Source organism: Pinus tabuliformis, chromosome 1_2 (assembly GCF_031772625.1).
Source record: "Pinus tabuliformis cultivar Carrire ecotype Pingquan chromosome 1_2, CPIR1, whole genome shotgun sequence".
NCBI lineage: Eukaryota > Viridiplantae > Streptophyta > Pinopsida > Pinales > Pinaceae > Pinus > Pinus tabuliformis.
In genome coordinates this window covers 466865559-466883673 of record NC_142298.1, presented here as the reverse complement: position 1 = coordinate 466883673, position 18115 = coordinate 466865559, and the positions used below count along the sequence as shown (strand labels likewise).

General features: G+C 36.0%; 1 pseudogene; it reads right to left on the bottom strand.

Moving 5' to 3' along the window:
* Nucleotides 1-703: 703 nt before the first annotated feature.
* The window catches only part of LOC149206367 (lysine-specific histone demethylase 1 homolog 3-like), a 100787-nt pseudogene continuing 83375 nt past the window's right edge, over nucleotides 704-18115 (bottom strand).

Below are 18115 nucleotides of genomic sequence, written 5' to 3'. Positions count from 1 at the left end.
TTTCAATGTCACAAATATCAAGAACAATACAAGATCCCTTCTCTGTAGTAACATTTTTCTTGTCATAACTAGTAGTCACACCGATTCCTTTATTTGCTACTTCTCTAGATGCCACAGTCTGCTCTGGTTCCATGCACTCTCTTTTTTCAATCAGAGTTTCCTGAGTTTCCTGACTTATATGTGATGCTCCTGGCAACAAGAAGATGTTAATTACCTTTGTGTTCACCCTTTCCTTGGTCTTCATGTTCAATTCCATAGGTAGAATGATATTCCTTGGCATCAAGCCCGTCAGTACTTTTATTTTGTTGATAAGACAAACTTATATCCTCTACATCTTTATCAGGCAACTTATTATATCTAGACTGCTTGTCATGGCCCTCTTCTTTTTCCAACCGTGTTTGCCACTTGATGTGTAATTTACACAAAATTGTTTTCAAAAAGGCCTGCATGATAATTATTTGGCTCCCTAACATCAGAATTAGAGGCCCCTATGCATGGAACATATCCTTCACTTGGATTTTCTTGGTTTTCATTTCCAACCTCTTTTTCCTTTTCTAAGCAGTGTTCACTAATTCCCTGGTTGTCTCCTTCTACACTAATGCCCTTGAAATGTACCTTTTCTTCTTGTAAATTAATTGCGTCCTGTATTTGGTCTCCACCAAGTACCTATTGTCTGTCTCTTCTCTCTAGTTCAGATTGTTTTTCACAGTTGAATCCAGTCCATCTTTTCCTTTGATGTATAGTTATTCAACATCATAATAGAACTCATGCCTTGGTTGTTCCCCACCCTTGTTTGAACATAGTGCTCTTGTATTATGTCCTCAATAAGGCCCTTTATACCATCCCCTACCATAGCAACATTTACAGTTTCCAAATCCCTCATAGAGGAATTCAAAGCATCCTCCTTTTTACCAGTAAATTCCAAATTTTGAAATGTATCCAAGTTAGTTCTAGAAGCATCTCGATTATCCATGGAATAGTGATCATTCTTTTCTTTCTTCATATTCAGCACATTTTGACCTACTACATCATCACTCCGAGGTGAATTGAATTGGGATCCATAACCTGATAAACCATCCTGGCCTAAATTCTCTCATGTTCCCATGAAAGTTGTTACAGAATTGCCTACAACATTTGCATTCTCATATTTTGATATTTCAGTCACAACTATGATTGCTAGTAAATTCATATAGCGTTGATCCACGCTACTATTTTTGCTTGAGAATGGACAGAGAATCCTTAACTGGTACCTTTTGATTTCTCACTAGGTTCACAATATTTTCTTCTTTCTATCTCAACAGTCCCCTCTGCCAAGTCTTCCTTTCGCTTTTCCCTTTCACCAAGGTCTGAAGACAGAATTTGAGCTGTATTGCACATTTCCAACATTTTTTCACTATTTTCACCATTAATGCTACACTTTACTCCTAAATAGGTATAGAACTTATGGATTTGGTTTTATTTCTCTAGAAATCCTCTGTATTAACCTTTGGAGAGGAATTACCATCAAAAAGAATATTTAGTTCTTTTATCTTCCCATAATGCACATCCTGTTTTTCTTTCTTTCTAGGAGAAATCCCATGGTTCCCAGGAATTGCTTTATCTACATTCAATCCACAGTTTACACTTCTAGTAGGACTTTAGGATGGGTTAGGAAGTCTTTGTATCAAGTATCAACCTGTGAATGTTATGCCCTTGGGAAATATTTATTCCCTTGTCACATAATTTTCCATAGTGTGATTCTTTCTCACCTGATGCATTTCTACTACGTGACTATGCTTTCCCAACCATGGATTCTTCGTGGCTCCCTAATAGAAGTGAACTATGGACACTCTTGATTGAAATCTTACGTGGTGAACTACAAAAGAGGACTTATTACTAACTAAACATACCATATAACTCTGAGTATCTTGTTTTTTGAACTGGACTAGAAACTTTTGCAAATATATAATGAATCAAATACAAAATTTCCTCTTAATTGTAAAATCAAGCAGCAAATTCCCTTTTTTATTTATCAAAAAAGCATTGTTGGAACGTGAACAAATTGATCTGTTCATTTAAAACATTCAAGGGATATAGGATAAACTATATCATTAAAACAATAGCATAAGAAAAAAAAGTAAAAATAATGACAAGATGTGGTGAAGTTTCAATGTCTACCAGATTGTTGTAATGCAATCATATCAGCTGAAGCAATCAGTAGCAATCGTACATAGTGGCACAAGAGTTGTGTCCCATCTTTGCCCATGGAATCTTGTTTGCCCCATGCAAAAGGAAAAAATAGATATTCCCTTAGTCCACTATAACATAAAGTTGCGTTCTTCACCCATGTTTCTTTCTAATATTTTTCAACAACACCTTTAATGTCATTTTCAAATCAAGAACTAAATACCATTACAATTGTATTAAAGTTTGAATTGTTTAGGATGTAGAAGTACTCAAATATAGAGTAAAAGAGTACTAATTGAAAACAAAATTATAATAATAAGGTGCATGAGGCTTCATTACACTTTTAAACTTGAAGAATATAGAGATAATAAAACAAAAGTTCCTAAATTCCCAAACCATGCCAGTTTAATATAAGCTATCAACTCAATTAGAAAATTGGAAAATTCTGGAGAGGGAATGAGAGAAATTTAAATCCACATGAAAATATCCATCCAACACTTCCCTCTGGGTTGATTAGAGGAAAATAGATGCATAACAAATTCTAAAGAGACACACAATTTATTATGAAATTTGAAATAAATTCATAGTATTACAATATCCTTGCAAAATGAAATGATAAGGTAGTCCTTGATAATTGATTTCAAATCCATTAGATGAACTTGCACTTTTTTTAGGAAAATGCATTTAACATACCAGGATCCATATGTTGTGAAAGCCAAGCCTTTCTTTTGTTCCAGCAAAAGCCTTCATAGTAGCAACAGTTAGCTACAACATCTACTTTGCTAAACATAGACACCCAGTTGTTGTCTTTGCATTTCCAAACATCTCTTGAAGTAAAGGATATTTTCTAAAAGTCTTTTGTTCCCCATTAAGAGATCATTTTCAAAGAACACTGGGAAGATCTCCTACATCAATCCTTATAACCATGTCCCTCAATTCACCTCTTTTACTATCAGACTGCCATTGTAGAAAAACCATAGCCTTAGCCTCTATCATGGAATCCTCCATGTTTTCTAGAATGTCAATGCTTCAAACAGATTCACAAATACCACTCATCAGTGCACCACTAACAGTATCAGGATGCTCTTTACAGGTTTCCTCCCCAGCAAAGAATAAAAAAATTTCTACAGGCCTACCCAAAACATCGTAGTCCTCTCCAAAAGGACCAAAGACAACATAAGAATAAGAACACCTATTGAATCGTCCACCACCTCAGTGTGTAGAAACAAATTCAATGGGTTTTGGTATAGTAGTTTCTCCAAAAAAAATTCAGAGGATCATGACTGCATGTTTAACATGATCGGAGGTTTCTAAATCCTGGCCATCTATTGCAACCTTTCCAACAACAATAGCAATCAGAACTAGTGCACCAACTCTTTTCTTCAGATTCCAAAACATAAAACATCATCCCCATAACTCTGTTCTCTTTGCAGTTGCCCCAAAATAATCCACACTCTCATCCAAAAAGACCTTCAGGAATCCCATAACTACCTTGTTCAAGACAAAAAATTCAAGTTGTTTAATGGAGGCTAATTTCCAATCTGGAAAATCTAGTGAAAACTCTTTTGTATTTGCTTTCAAGCAGCTAAGGGGTACAGTTATTAGAACTACATCACCAACAACTCCTAATTATTCTCAGTGCAAACTTTGACCTCTCTCTCTATTCCACCTTTTGACTTTGGGTCCTTTTGTACAGTATGAAATCTCTGTTACAACATGACCTAGCTGAATATTAAGACCTTCAGTTAATGCCTCCATAATAGTGCTATAACCTCCTTTAATCATACAATGAGCTCCTCCAAAACCTCCGTAAGTATCATCATGATTCCAGTAAGGGAGTGAAACCCAACTAATTTTCGCTGCACAGACATACTACAAATTAGAAAAATTCCAATCCATAACTCATCCCTCAAGTGGATTGAGGCTCTGCTATTCCATGTTGGAATTGTCAGATAAATTTAGTTTATTAGGTTGAGATTCCATGTTAATTCCATTTTCCATACCTGCAACTATTAAAATGTTACTTTCAGAAGCTGCCTTTATACGAGAATCAACTGTTTCACTCAGTGCCTCTAAGTATCCTGCTGAGGAATCCTAAATTGTGCTTTGACATAATTGTTAAGAAGACCTTTACTGCTTGCCAACACTGAACCAGTTGAACTTGATCGAGTGATGTGTCACTTTTTTTAGAGAATGCTCTAACTCGTCATCCAGAGAAATGTGCATTGCTACATCTCCATTTTGAGCAATAAGAATCACCATATCATCAAGTGGTACATTATACTCTGCTTCAAGTGCCTCATCTAAGGTGGCCGGAACTTTTGACCAGTCACATAATCATATAGAGGGAAGTAACTATTTAGCACTGTCAACTCTAGGCCAAGTTGTGTACAAAGCAATGCAGATGGATCTAGTTTTCTTTCTGTTGTCACATCTACCTCGATGCTAGTAATAATGCTAACACCTAGATCCATCGGCACTCAGAGTGCTGAAAAATCTATATAAACTCTTCCACCTACCCTATCTCATGCTTCCAAAATAATTACATGACAATTTAGCCACTGTAAATGCCCAGCAACTGCTAGCTCAGAAGGCCTTGCACCAATAATAATTATCCTTTTCCAACTTTCTAAAATAGAATTTCCATCATTGGCCTGTGATGATGCATTTCACATGGATTCTTGTTTATCAATTTGTCAGTCCACTTGCAAATCATGCTTACGAAGATTATGCAAAACGTTTGCTCTATCAATATCACTAAACTCATCTTCACCATAAGAATTTTTTATCTGGTCCAAAGCATAATGAACTTTGAGTAATGGATCCACTTCAATTTTTACTCCATGATCCTTTCCTAAAAAAACTTCATTTTCAGTCTCAGCCAGAAATGTCTCTTGTTCCTAGCTTATCATCTTTGTGGGCAACAACAGATTCAATTTCCACCTCATTTTTCAAAACAGAGCTTCTTACAGCCTCCACAGTTAAATTCCCTGTTGTATTGGGTACAACCACTGGGGATCTGTCTATTTTCATAAGAGAAATACCACATTCTTCATAATCCATTTTATCTGATTCTGTTGACCAAGAGCAGTTCTCTGGAAGTTTGTTTCTCTTCACATATTCCACATTAAGCAACATTGTCTGGTTTTCACCTTCTACCTAAATTTGATTCTTCCCAGGTGAAAGGTTTTCCTCATAATCCTTAATCTGACCAAGAATGAAAGAAACCTCCTCTTCTCCATCAATCCCTTTGTCGCCACAATTTTCTGTCTACATACTCTCTTTTGAAAGCTTCGGCTTTGGCTCAAAATCATCTTTCGTTTTTGGTTTTTTCACTGCAACACCAACATTTATATACCCCTGCAGTAATAATCATGCACATTGTGAGCCAAAAATTCTCTTCTAATTAGATTTAATTTTTTTAAGGTTATAACAGATGCATGGAAATACATTAATGACTACCAAAGATGCAACTCCTTTGAAACAAGACAAATGCAGTAAGTTTATCAAGAATTTTATCATAAATCAAAGAAGAAAATAATTTTTCAAATAACTAATAAGGATCTAATTTGCAAACCTTGAATGGAAGACGTTTTCTGAGAGTATTTCTTCAGGCTATGAGACAACAAAATGCTGACCTAAGTGCACCTTCTGCAGCCTTGTAGAGTGGATTCATAGGCAGAGTTTTGAGACAATTCTGGGCATTCACACATTGATGATTGGGTTTGGATTTTCGATAGCATTTCAGACTCCTTTTTTTCTGAGCACGTATGAGATTGATACGCTAGTTATCTATGCTCTGCGGCCTATCTCAGTGACTGAAGGCACAAATATATGCACATCGAGCTCCAAAAATCAAACAAAAATTTGGGTAAAGGTGGTTGACTGATCTGTGGCTGAAGCAAGCTTTTGAAGCTTATTTCTTAAGGCCAATCTAAGAATTGAAGGCTAAACTGTGATGCCCTAACCAGACTCCCACCAAACAGGGCACAAAAAATGGTATCATTTTGAATGTTCTTAAGGACATTTGGAAGGCAGATCTGTGAGACTTCTTGGCATGATTTTGAGGTTAAATTCCTAGCATAATTCTGAGGATAAGTCCTTTGTTGAGCTCTTGTAAAAAGCATGGTATATTGGAAATTTGTTGCAAAAAAATACCATAGATCCAAGCTGTTCTTTTGACTTACAAATCTGAGGCAGTTTCTGTGACAAAACTTGGCACTGTCTAACCAAAGATCTGAGTGAATTTTGTGTGCATAGTTCAAGCTTATTCTAAGTCAAACATTTGTGGCAATCTTGGTACACTAATTGTTCTTTGCTCGACATTTTCATGGAATTTGTTCATATTTTTTTAAGCATATTTTGCAAACTAATTCAGGCCCAAAGTCTTTTCTGAAGTGAAGCCATGAAGAACTTCTGTGCAAGCTGGAGTTTCGGCCTCTTATTTCTTGATGATTAAGCTCTACAATTTGGCAACTATCTGCATCCTTTCTTGAGGCTGCCTGTGTAAAATTCGTTCTGCAAAACTACATGTTCTAGAGGTATGCTATCTGATATTAATGACTGTATTTGAAGGACTGATAAAGGTCATGAACCTGTAACTTTAAGATTTCCTGGCGTTGATCTAATGATGAATTTATGGGGCACCTTGGAAGCAATATTAAGATTGTGATTGTGTGAACAATCGTCCTTCTTTTGGCATGTCTGTGCAAAGTTGAAGTTGACAGTGAATCAACAATTACAGTCCATTTGTGATAAACCAACTAAGTATCCCTATGCAATAAATTTTTCTGATATGTGTCATGAATCAACAAGGGCCACTATGTTAAAGAAGACAGAAGAAAAGTTAATGTCCTTAGGGTTTGCAAATGTATTTGAATAAGACCAGCAGCAAGCAGATACAGGCAGAGGCAACAGACAACAGCAAATAAAGGCAGAAGCAATCCTGAACCTCACTGTACATGTAAAGTTGGGCTTTGGTCATCGTTGTAGCTGTGAATTGCTTCCAAAAGAGCGGAGACAACATGATTTGTGTATGTTGTAAACACCGGGTCTATGTTTGGGTGATGTATAGTTCTTGTATTGAATGGTTGATGCCATATGGTTAAGAAAGGGTGTCTTACCATTATTATTAATGCCATGTGAAGCAGAGAATGTAAGTGTTTATGTTGTTTTGTCATAAGAATTGCTACAGGGATGTATGGCTGATGTTGTGTCTGTAGTTGTTGATTTGATGAGTGAAAAACATGATTGGCATGTTCTTGAGTTTTATGGTAGTGGAGGAAGAATTGTTAAATCATAAGATTCATATTCTTCTCAGAAGATTAACAATCTTGAAGATCAAGGCTCAACTTGCAACGTTTTGAAGCTTCCTGAAATCTAAAAGTTAGAAAACATTAGTATGATAAGATCTGTGGACTGACGTAAGGTTTGTGTACTCCAAATTGAAGAAGTAATTCTAACACTGAAATAATATTTCAGCCTCAAATTACAACAGTCTAGGTATGTTTCTGAAGTCATCCCTGAGATTTTGTGTTACTTATAGCAGTAAGGATTTATCTGGAGAGTATATATTGCTACTACTCTGAAGTAGTTTTGAATCTTGATTATATATATGATCATTGGAAGCTTGTTGTAGTCTAAGCATTATAAGCTAGATTCTGAAGATTACATAACTCTTTTAGCACACTAAGAGACTCGAATGTGAAATCTGGAATCAGAAATATGACTTTAAAGGAAAGTACGCTATGGACAATAAAGAACTGAAACTTGTGTATGTATACCTGAGATACACTATGCATTGCAGCACGTAGGAGGAATGGTAGTATCTTATGTAGTTCCTTCAGACACTCATATAGAAGTCCGTCCAAGATTCTTAATTAACTAACCTAGAGCAAATCACTGTGATGATGTACAAGAGAAACAATGATTTCTAGAGCTTGATCTCTCCTTGAAAGGAGCACTGAACCCCTGGCTGCTAACAAAATTGTCTAATCTTTATTATATCTGAATTGTTGCACTATACGTAAGTGAAAAAGTGGTTGGTCAATCACTCCAAAGAAAGAAGGTTTGATTGAATATCTGTGTGTCTCAACATTAATGACCAGTGGTTGGGTTCCTTGCATAAATACACTATTGCTATTGAGCTATCATTATTATGTCTGATAGAGCTTATATATATTGTCAAGTTAGTATTTTGGTGAAGCCAAGGTTGTATCATTGATGTGCTACCATCTAGATGCACAGAAGTTTATGGTGACAGAATTACAACAGTGAATTTGAATACAATAAATGACCCAAGCATTATGTAGTCCATCTAGAGTACGAAGATATTCAGATCAGTGACAATAAGGGCTACGAATCAGGATTGTTTAAAACATGTTGGCTCACTTAGATTTGTAGTAGTCAGTTCAAAAGCATCAGAGCAGAATTCGGAGAAAATCTCTTCGATGTCTTTACATAATTGGAAGTTCATGTATAATTCTGCTAAATCCATTAATTTACTGTTGAATGGTTATAGCATGTGTGAAAGTCTGATAGGGCAAGTTTTGTGGATATAGTTGCAACAAGCCGAGGAACAGACATGGAACAGACTAACGAGGAAACAACTGAAGTAAGACCTAGAGGGAGCTCTGACATAATAACTTGATGAATCTTCGTGGCAAAGATGACTCTAATGATGCCTTGATGACCGTGGCTCATGAACATGGGTCTATAGTAGAAAAAGGGCAGGTTACAGGTGGCTCAATGATTGTGTTTTTAGAGGGAATTATGACCCTCTCAGTTGTTAATATAAGAGGGAGTAAGATCAGTCGTGTACTAATATATGATGTTGGATGGAGCTATTGATGATTTGGTCAGCAAAATCATCACTCAGTTATGGTCATGATTTTCAGATGGTTCTATCCTATATATAAAAGGATCATTGGTTAAGATTGAATATTGAGCTCTAGGAGCTCCTGGGAACTTGGGGTACTTTTTGAGCTATGAGAGACCACAGGGTGAGCGGTTCACTGATGTGTTGTGTACAGTGTGAGTGGTTCACCTTCCCTTGTGATACCCCATAGTGGCTGACATGTGTGTACGGTGAGCGGTTCACCTTCCCCTACGATTGCAGACACATGTATGTAGGGTAAGGGGTTCACCTTCCGCTATTGTTGATGACATATGCATAGGATGAGTGGTTCACCTTCTCCTATCGCATATGAGGAGGATGAGGGGCTCACCTTCTCCTGTGGATACCCCAATTAGAGATGCATATAGGCATTTGTTGACAATTCAATGGGATGTGGTTCATCCTTTCCCCATGATTGATTGTTGTGATGTGTGATTGTAGGATGTGGTTCATCCTTTCCCTACGTGTGATTGTGATTGTGATTGTAGGATGTGGTTCGTCCTTTCCCTACATGTGATTGTGATTGTAGGATGTGATTCATCATTTCCCTACGTGTGATTGTATTGTAGGATGTGGTTCGCCCTTTCCCTACGTATGGTTGTGAGCAGGATGTGATACATTCTTTCCCTACTATTGGTGCAGTATCATCCTACCCATGTAGTCTAGGACACATGGGAAGTACCTCTCATCTAGCCAATGAGTTGGAAAAGTGGTTAAGGACCATAGCATTACTGATGGACGCATCGGCTACTGTCGTACTCCCTATGACTAGGATGCATGGTGTTGTTCAACTTGATCCAGGATCAAGTCTGATTAAGGATTTACCTCTGGAATGACTTTTGTCAATAGAGAGTGGTAAAGTCTTGTGAGTCCCTCTCAATCAATTCTTTTTCATTATTACATCAGTGTTAAGCAAAGAAAAGTAGAGCAGAGACGGGATTCAGAGATGGTTCATGGTGTCAGGATGGTTTTATGATCAGTGACAGTGGTTGATGGTTTGAGAGGGGGAATTCTCCCTAGTTGAGAGGGATTGTTAAAATTGGAAACTAGGGCGAAATTCCACTTTGATCTGCTCTTTTAAAGAAGATTATTGTGGAATTAAATTCCTCTTTTCAAGAGGTCCAAAATCGACCATAATATCACCAAATTTGGATAGCGAAAAATATGTACTTACTTAAAAGAAATTCTACAAGTCATGAGCTTATTAAAGTGGGAAAAATGAAATTTGAAATTCAAATTTGCCTCCAAAATGTTAAGGTCGGCTTCACCTCCATAAGTATAAATTGTTATATATATAGGTGTCCTCCATTCTCATTAGACATATCTTAGAGACATCAAAAGGCTTCTGAGGTAGCCGAGTTCTTGAAGGAGAACACAGTGCTTGTTGTTTTGGGTCTCTCTTCTCAGGTAGGGCCGAGAATTTCCAGAAGGGCAACTGCAGACTTTGCGGGAATTTATGAAATTTTTTTGTAAGTAAAATTTGTCCTTGCAAGATCCAATTATAGAGAAGAAAGGCCGGTTGTATTCATGTACTGCTCCTGGGTTAGTTTGTGGACGTTTTGAGACTGCTCTTCAGATCTACCCCTCTAGGGCAGCTGCAGGTCTGCATCATCACAGTCAAGGGGACCGAGACTACTATCATGGGCCCAGATCAACCCTAAGGGTCAGCGATGGTCTTCTTCATGCATGTCAGTGGAAGCTGCAGTAGAAAAGAGGGTCTTTGGATCAAATGAATGAAATCAGAGTGGACAGTAAGCAACCCTAACTAGATTACAGTTGACTGAATATTGGTATTACAATTTGAGCCCTACACTTGTTTAAGATATTGAATCTTCAAATTGTCAAAGTCATTTTGACTTTGGATTATTGTACTCTCTCTCTGCTGAACATTCGATATTAATAATAAGAAGAATTGATATAGGGTTTTCCCCATCTTGGGGTTTTTCCTTGGCTTGAGCCATATCCTTGTGTACTCTTGTCTTGGCTTGTCTTTTGCATCTATCTCTTATGTTCTTTGTTTAGTCACTATAATTTTGATAATGTTTCATGAGATTTCTAATGGCTATAAAATAGACTAACAAATGAGCTTATATGAAATTTTGAAGTGACTGTCCTAAGCTAAGAACATGTTATCTAAATTAAAAAAAAAATCAGGCTTTTCAAAGTTTGAATGTCTTGAGAAAAACTTGTGCTAATGAACGATTTGCACAACAATAAAAAAATAAAATCCATACAAATTCTTGAAGGCCAATTGTGAGGAAAATATTAGGCATTTTGCATGCACCACTGATCCATGCCATTTGAATGAAATTGCAATCCGACCTGTGTAAATATACACCGACTGTAAATAGATGGAGAGTTATTTCAATGATACAGGCTTTTCTAGACTTCTAGGAAGCACAATTAGAATTTCACAAGATCCCAAATGGAGTTCTTGGAGACAATTCAGGTAACATAGAAAGAGAAAGGAAACCAGAAGGCCAAATTTAGGTACTCAGAGTAAACCCCGCCCACTTCTAATGTGCGTACATGCTATCATCAAAGAGCGCAGAGGTGTCTGTTGTATCTGCAATGAAAAGACCTTTGCATTAAGCCATCAAAAAACCGTTTTGATTACTTTTTGAACATGCCCATTATGTGCCATAACTATTAATTTTCTCTTAACTATTAACTATTAATCCAATGACCTAAAAATCTTCAATCGTCTAACATTCCATCCGATGGTGTAGACTGGTACAGAGTGGCAGTTAGGGGAGTTTTTCTCAAAGGGAACGCCTTACGGCGTAAATATTCTTCACAAGCTAAAACACCAAGCTGGTGAAGAATATCTCCTGCACTGTCATAGCTCAACAGACTCAAGACTTTTATTTTACGAAGGTAAAGTGGTCAATCCTTTTTCAGTGTTGAACAATAGAGTGATTTTCCAGAACAATCACCAAGCGTTGGAGATGTTTCTTCAAGTTAAGCATAGATCAAGAGTCCATTGTTTTGCTAATCAAAGGAAAGTGCTAAAACCCCACAAAAAATAAACAAAAGAAGAAATGAAAAACAATATGAAAAGAAAAATCTCCTGCTGTGGTCAAAACAAAATTGAAGTAGAGTGTTGAGCAGAACAAAATCCAAATACTTTGAGAAGGTGAACTCTAGTGTGCAGAAAGCTTCAGTTCAAAGTAGTTGTAAGTGAAGGAGATAGTCGATGAAAGAAGCAAAGTATTTTCAGGGAAGAAGGTAGAATCTAACAAATTAAGGATGGTGTAGAGTATCTAGTTAAGGCAGGATAAAGTTTTCAGAGAATGTGAGAAGTCTCATAGAGCATGAGATAAACAATAATTCCATTTCTACTTTGATTTTGTCAATATTTGTAGATAGTTACCCAATACTCTTCATATTTATGATTTGTCTTATATATATGCTATAAAAAATGAAAAAAATCAGTAACACTTATGTACAATGAGAAAAGTGATAGCTCTGTGGCTAGGGTTGGAGCGGATCTCAAATAAATGTGGTAGAATTAGATTTCTACAGTGCCAATAGGCCTCGTGCCTATGCCCTAACCATCTCCATTGTTGTTCTCCACTTAAGTAAGCATTTACAAGGCTGATTAATATTCTTCACAAGCTAAGGAACTAATCTAGTGAAGAATACCTCCTAAGCTACCATATCTCAACAGATTCAAGACTCTTATTTAACGAAGGTAAAATGGTTAATCATTTTTCAGTTTTGAACAATAGAGTGATTTTCCAGAAGAATCACCAAGCGTTGAAGATGTTTCTCCAAGTGAAGCATAGATCAGGAGTCCACTATTTTGCTAATCAATGGAAAGTGCTAAAACCCCCCAAAAAATAGACAGCAGAAGAAAATCAAAACAATATGAAAAGAAAATATCCTATGCAAAGTGGATTCTTTTCTTCTTTGTGGTCAGAATAAAATTGAAGTAGAATGTTGAGTTGAAAAAAATCCAGGCAACTTGATAAGGTGAAGTGAAATGTGTAGAAAGCTTCAATTTGAAGTAGCTATAAGTGAAGGAGATAGAGTCTGTGAAGGAAGCAAAGTATTGTGAGGGAAGAAGGAATAATCTAATAGCTTAAGGATGGTGTAGAGTATCCAGTTAAGGGAGAATAGAGTTTTCAAAACAAAATCCAAGTCCTCACTCTGATGCATGTTAGAAGCGAACTAAAAATAGATTCATTTAATGCATGAGGTTACAATGTGCAAGAGAGAAATAATGCAGATGTGGAAGAACATTCAGATGGAAACAATTATGTAATACATGTCCACTTAGCAGAGATTGTGAGAAGTCTCAGAGAGCATGAGATAAACAATAATTCCATTTCTACTTTGATTTGGTCTATATATGCAGATGTTACCCAATACTCGTCATATTTCTGATTTCTCTTATATATATGCTATAAAAAGATGAAAAAAATCGTTAACACTTATGTACAATGACAAAACTGGTAAAATCATATTTCTGCAAGGCCAATAGGCCTACTTCCTGTGGCCTAACCATCTCCATGCTCACTCTCCATTGCAACCCTATTTTTCCCACCCCTCGAATGCAAAAAAATTTGAGGACAAGGTCGACTTCACTGAGGATCCACTTGAAGGTTGCAACATCTAGTGTATCCCACTAAAGCCCTCACCGTCTACAAAAACTACTAGCACATCAAATCATGATGACAGTATGACACTCTTGACAATCCTAGTGAACAACACAAATGAGGTTTGGGGGGTTTAGAAAGGACATATAATCCTTGACTATCATTCCTTCACATGTCATGATTATTGGCACTCCTAACAAGATGGCAATTTCCTTGGAAATCAAATAGACTCTCCTCACCTCGAAATTTTTTAGGAAGTTACACCTCTTATTGAAACCACTCCATTATAAAACAACTACTATGATACAAAATATTGTTAAAAGAAAAAATGTCAGATGTGAAAAACAAACCTTTATTTTATCTAGCAAGTTCCCTTCATCCTTGTACAAAAATCCACAGTGCATGAGTGCACAAGAATTCTGGGGATCAAGTGCAATAACTTCAGCAAAGCATTAAAATGCCTTCAGAATGAGACCTTGCATTTGGACACATTTTCATTTTTCATCGATATTGGTAGGCTTTGTTTCCAGAATAATTCCATAGAGACCAAGTGCATTTGAAAATTTAATCGTCGATCACATTATATTGGCATAATACAACGCATCCTTTCCTTGAAACCTTCGAAGTGATGAGGACGAAGGGGAGAAGGCAGGAAATGGCTGATTCGAGTTCTCATTGTCGCCTACGAAATCTCCCTCCACCATTCCAGCATTTAGTATTTGAGACTGAGGAGATTGAGTGACATGAGGTTTTTTCGATGCCATAACTGGACCCATTCCACTCATCAATGCCCTTAGTTTTCCATGCTGCTCCACTTCACAACGTTATTCCGTCAAAATAAAAATAAAAATGCCAAGGTTACAGACTTATTTCAGAAAGCTAATCATATCATAACCCGCCATTAAACCAAGCTTTGGGATGATAAGCTTTACATTAGGGTAGTGCAAGACAAATTCTTGATGGCTACTTGTTCTGAAAGGCAAAACAACAAAAGTCTTAAATTCCCACCAAATTAATAAATGTGTGGAGGGAAATATAAAAAGAGTTTTCCACCAAATCAATATATGCATGGAGGGAAATATATAAGGAGTTTTAAATGTTAAAGCTCCCACTAAATTAATTAATAAATAAAAACTTAATGATCACTAAAAGAGGTAAAAATAAGGAACGATAAGACACAGGTAATTTACCTCTTCACCAAAGCCAAATGCTAATAGAAAAAAAAGTCCACTCCCTATGTTCAAGATGTTAATATAAAAAATGATCACTTCTTATGTTCAAGTCTTTATTGCATATTGATATACATCTCTTATCATTCTATGTCTATGTATACTCGTATATTTAATTATGAAAAACTAAGTTATAGTGAAAATGTGGTAATGGTGATAATTGTGGGGAAAAATAAATATATATATATATGAATGATAAGGATATTAATCTTGTTAATATGTGTTAAAATTATTGTTGTTATTAAAATTATGGGTAATTTTTATGTTGGTTTAGTATTGTTTTGCTTTATTTTTTAATATTTGAATATATGACTTTTTAAAGTCAATATTAGTCAGTAGAATGTTGAAGCTCAACTACAAAGATAGGCTATCAAAATAATAGTTAAAAAATAAATCGCAATGTTGTTTATCTAATATATATATATATATATATATATATATATATATATATATATATAAATCCAATTTTATTGGGAAAAATAAATTTTAAGATTTTGATTAATCTAACATTATTCGTATTTTTCTAAGGTTTTAAATTCAATCAAATATCCTTAAACACTTCTAATCATGGTAGGATCATGAGAAAAACTATGATCCAAATGTAATGATAATCCATGATTGAATTCCATCTGAAATCGTGCCTATAAATTGTTACATTTTGTGTGTTATTTTACATATGCCATAAATGGCTAGAGTTCAATCTTTGATAGATATCAAGTAATAAAAAAAAATTCCAATCATCACTTTGGTTTGATCTCTAATAAGGTAAGAATAATAATCTACATTACTCCATTATAAAAACTCACTTTAACATTGAGGGGAGAGGTTTGTCATGTTATGGTTTGGCAGCGAGTTGGAAAACTTATTATAATGATTCCCCAAGTTTAAGTCACAGCTTGAAAAGTTGTGCTCTTATAATGTCGACATATTCAACAATCGGTGGAAGTCCTAAAATAAATTGACAATGCATGGATACGATGATTTTTTTTATCGTGGCTTAGTTGCAATGACCATTTTAGTAAAGAGAAAACATGGGAAGGGGCAAGAAATTTGAACCTTGTGCCTCTCACTTGCAAGAGAAATGACTTTAGAAGCACCCACTTAATATGGGAAGGGGATATTTGTTGAGTTTTGGTCTACATATAAGTTGGGGTTCTTACCTTAACGATGACTTGGGTTCAAGTCTCAATCCCAAAGTGCATGCTCTTATTTGCTTGTGTTAAAGGTTGGGTGGAAGTCCTAGCTAGAAGAAATTCATGGCCTATGGATGTGGCCATAATATTTCTAACACCAAATTATTATGGCCTTAGTTGTAGTAATCATTTCAATGTCTAAAGAGCATGGGGGGGAGGTTTAAACCTTAGACATCTCCCATGTAAGAATAATGACATTACCAATTGATTATATGATAATCCACCCTAATTTGGGTGGGCATTGAGGATAACATGTGTAGGCTTTAATCCAAATTTCTATTTGCAATCAATGTTATGTGTGCATTACACACTAGTAGGGTACCCATGGCTGCCTTAAGGTATTGAGTTATGTCATTTGGCAGGTGTTGAGGAGACCATGGGTCAACATTGGTCCATATATATGTGGGAAATGGTTGTGTTATGTGTGCATTGCACATTCAACCACTACCTCTAAATGTTTGCATTGTTTCCTATGCTCATAATGTACGTTCAAACTAGATAAACAACATGGTATCTGAGTTAAAAACTAGTATCCTAAGTTCAATGGATATGACCCTGATAATAAAAAATGTAGATACACATGAAAAGTTAAGTCTTCAACTAAAGAAATGTGCCATCTACTAATTAACCAACACTTCTCCTTGCAGGTATTCTTCATAATGTATTTGATTCAACTGTATGCCCACTCTCATTTTGGATAATTTGTCAACCTTTGAATTTAATTCCCTGTGAATGTGGTCAAAGGATATAACCCTGAAGATTCTAATAAGCTCCATAAATCTAGTCATCCACTAATCCAATAAAGAAGTATTTAAGGAAGTATAACCTTTCAACCAATCTATATTAATAGCCTTTGAATCCCCTATCACTTGTAAGTTTAGATTGCTAAAGTGACACAATTAAAATGACGAACATAAACCACTAATTTGTATTACTGTAGTACTTGTTAGGTTGTAGTTTTGTTCCTAAACTAAATTAGTCATTTATGTTAGTCATTTTTAGTTGTATTACTTATTAGCTAGTCATATATTTTAACCCGAGACTAAATTAGTCATTTATGTTAGTCGTTTTTAGTTGGGTCACTTAATATTGCTCATTTTTTGTAGTATTTCACTTTGAAAAGTTGCAGTGACTAACTTTTTTAGTCACCTAGTCACTAATTTCTCATTTTTTTACTAGTGTATGATGAAAACGTGTTGGCTCAGTTATATTATTAAGTGAAAGTTCCATTCATACATACACCATTGACAACCACTAGCCGCAATGGTGGAACATTATAGTCAAGACCGCTTGCTCCTCCAAAGAGATGTACTACATCTCGCTCTATGCTATATAACAAATGGTGGGGTAACCCTTGGTGTTCCCCTTTGACTCTTTCACTACCCTTGTGACTCTTCAACTCATTTACAAATAACTCTTTACATTACATAGTGACAATTCACATTCCACTATTGACACTTGGAATTTCACTTACAATATATTTACAAGTAATAATACAATTTCCACATATACCCATGTGATACAAAATAGGCTTGAGTATCCTAACAAGACAAACACCATCACTTGGAATCTTGGGGAAAGACCAACCCAAAAACATCCTCATGATGTTCTTTGGTGACAAACTGATACCAAGCTTGGTACTCTGCTATTGTGTCCCCATACTATTTGGTGATGTATTTCTGTAAATGGACTCTTGCCTCCATGGCTTCAGGGTATATGGTTCTGTGACCTTTGTCCAACTCATCTTGAAGCATGCGTAGAATTTTCTTGAGTGTTGTTAGACCACTGATGTACTTCTGCATGTTTTCTGCACTCAGCTACAAGTCATCGTTGGTGGCCTCTCGCATCAACTGCACCATGTACTTGTTGATCTCCAACAGGACTTAGCTCTTCTTCATGGCTTGAGTGAGGGATCTGATTGAAGGGATCATGTGTGTCCTCACTATCACATCAAGAATCTTGAACAATCATGCATAGGAAGCCTCAATGCTAGTGATGAGCGGAGGGAGCTTCTCATAGTTCCAGATCAAC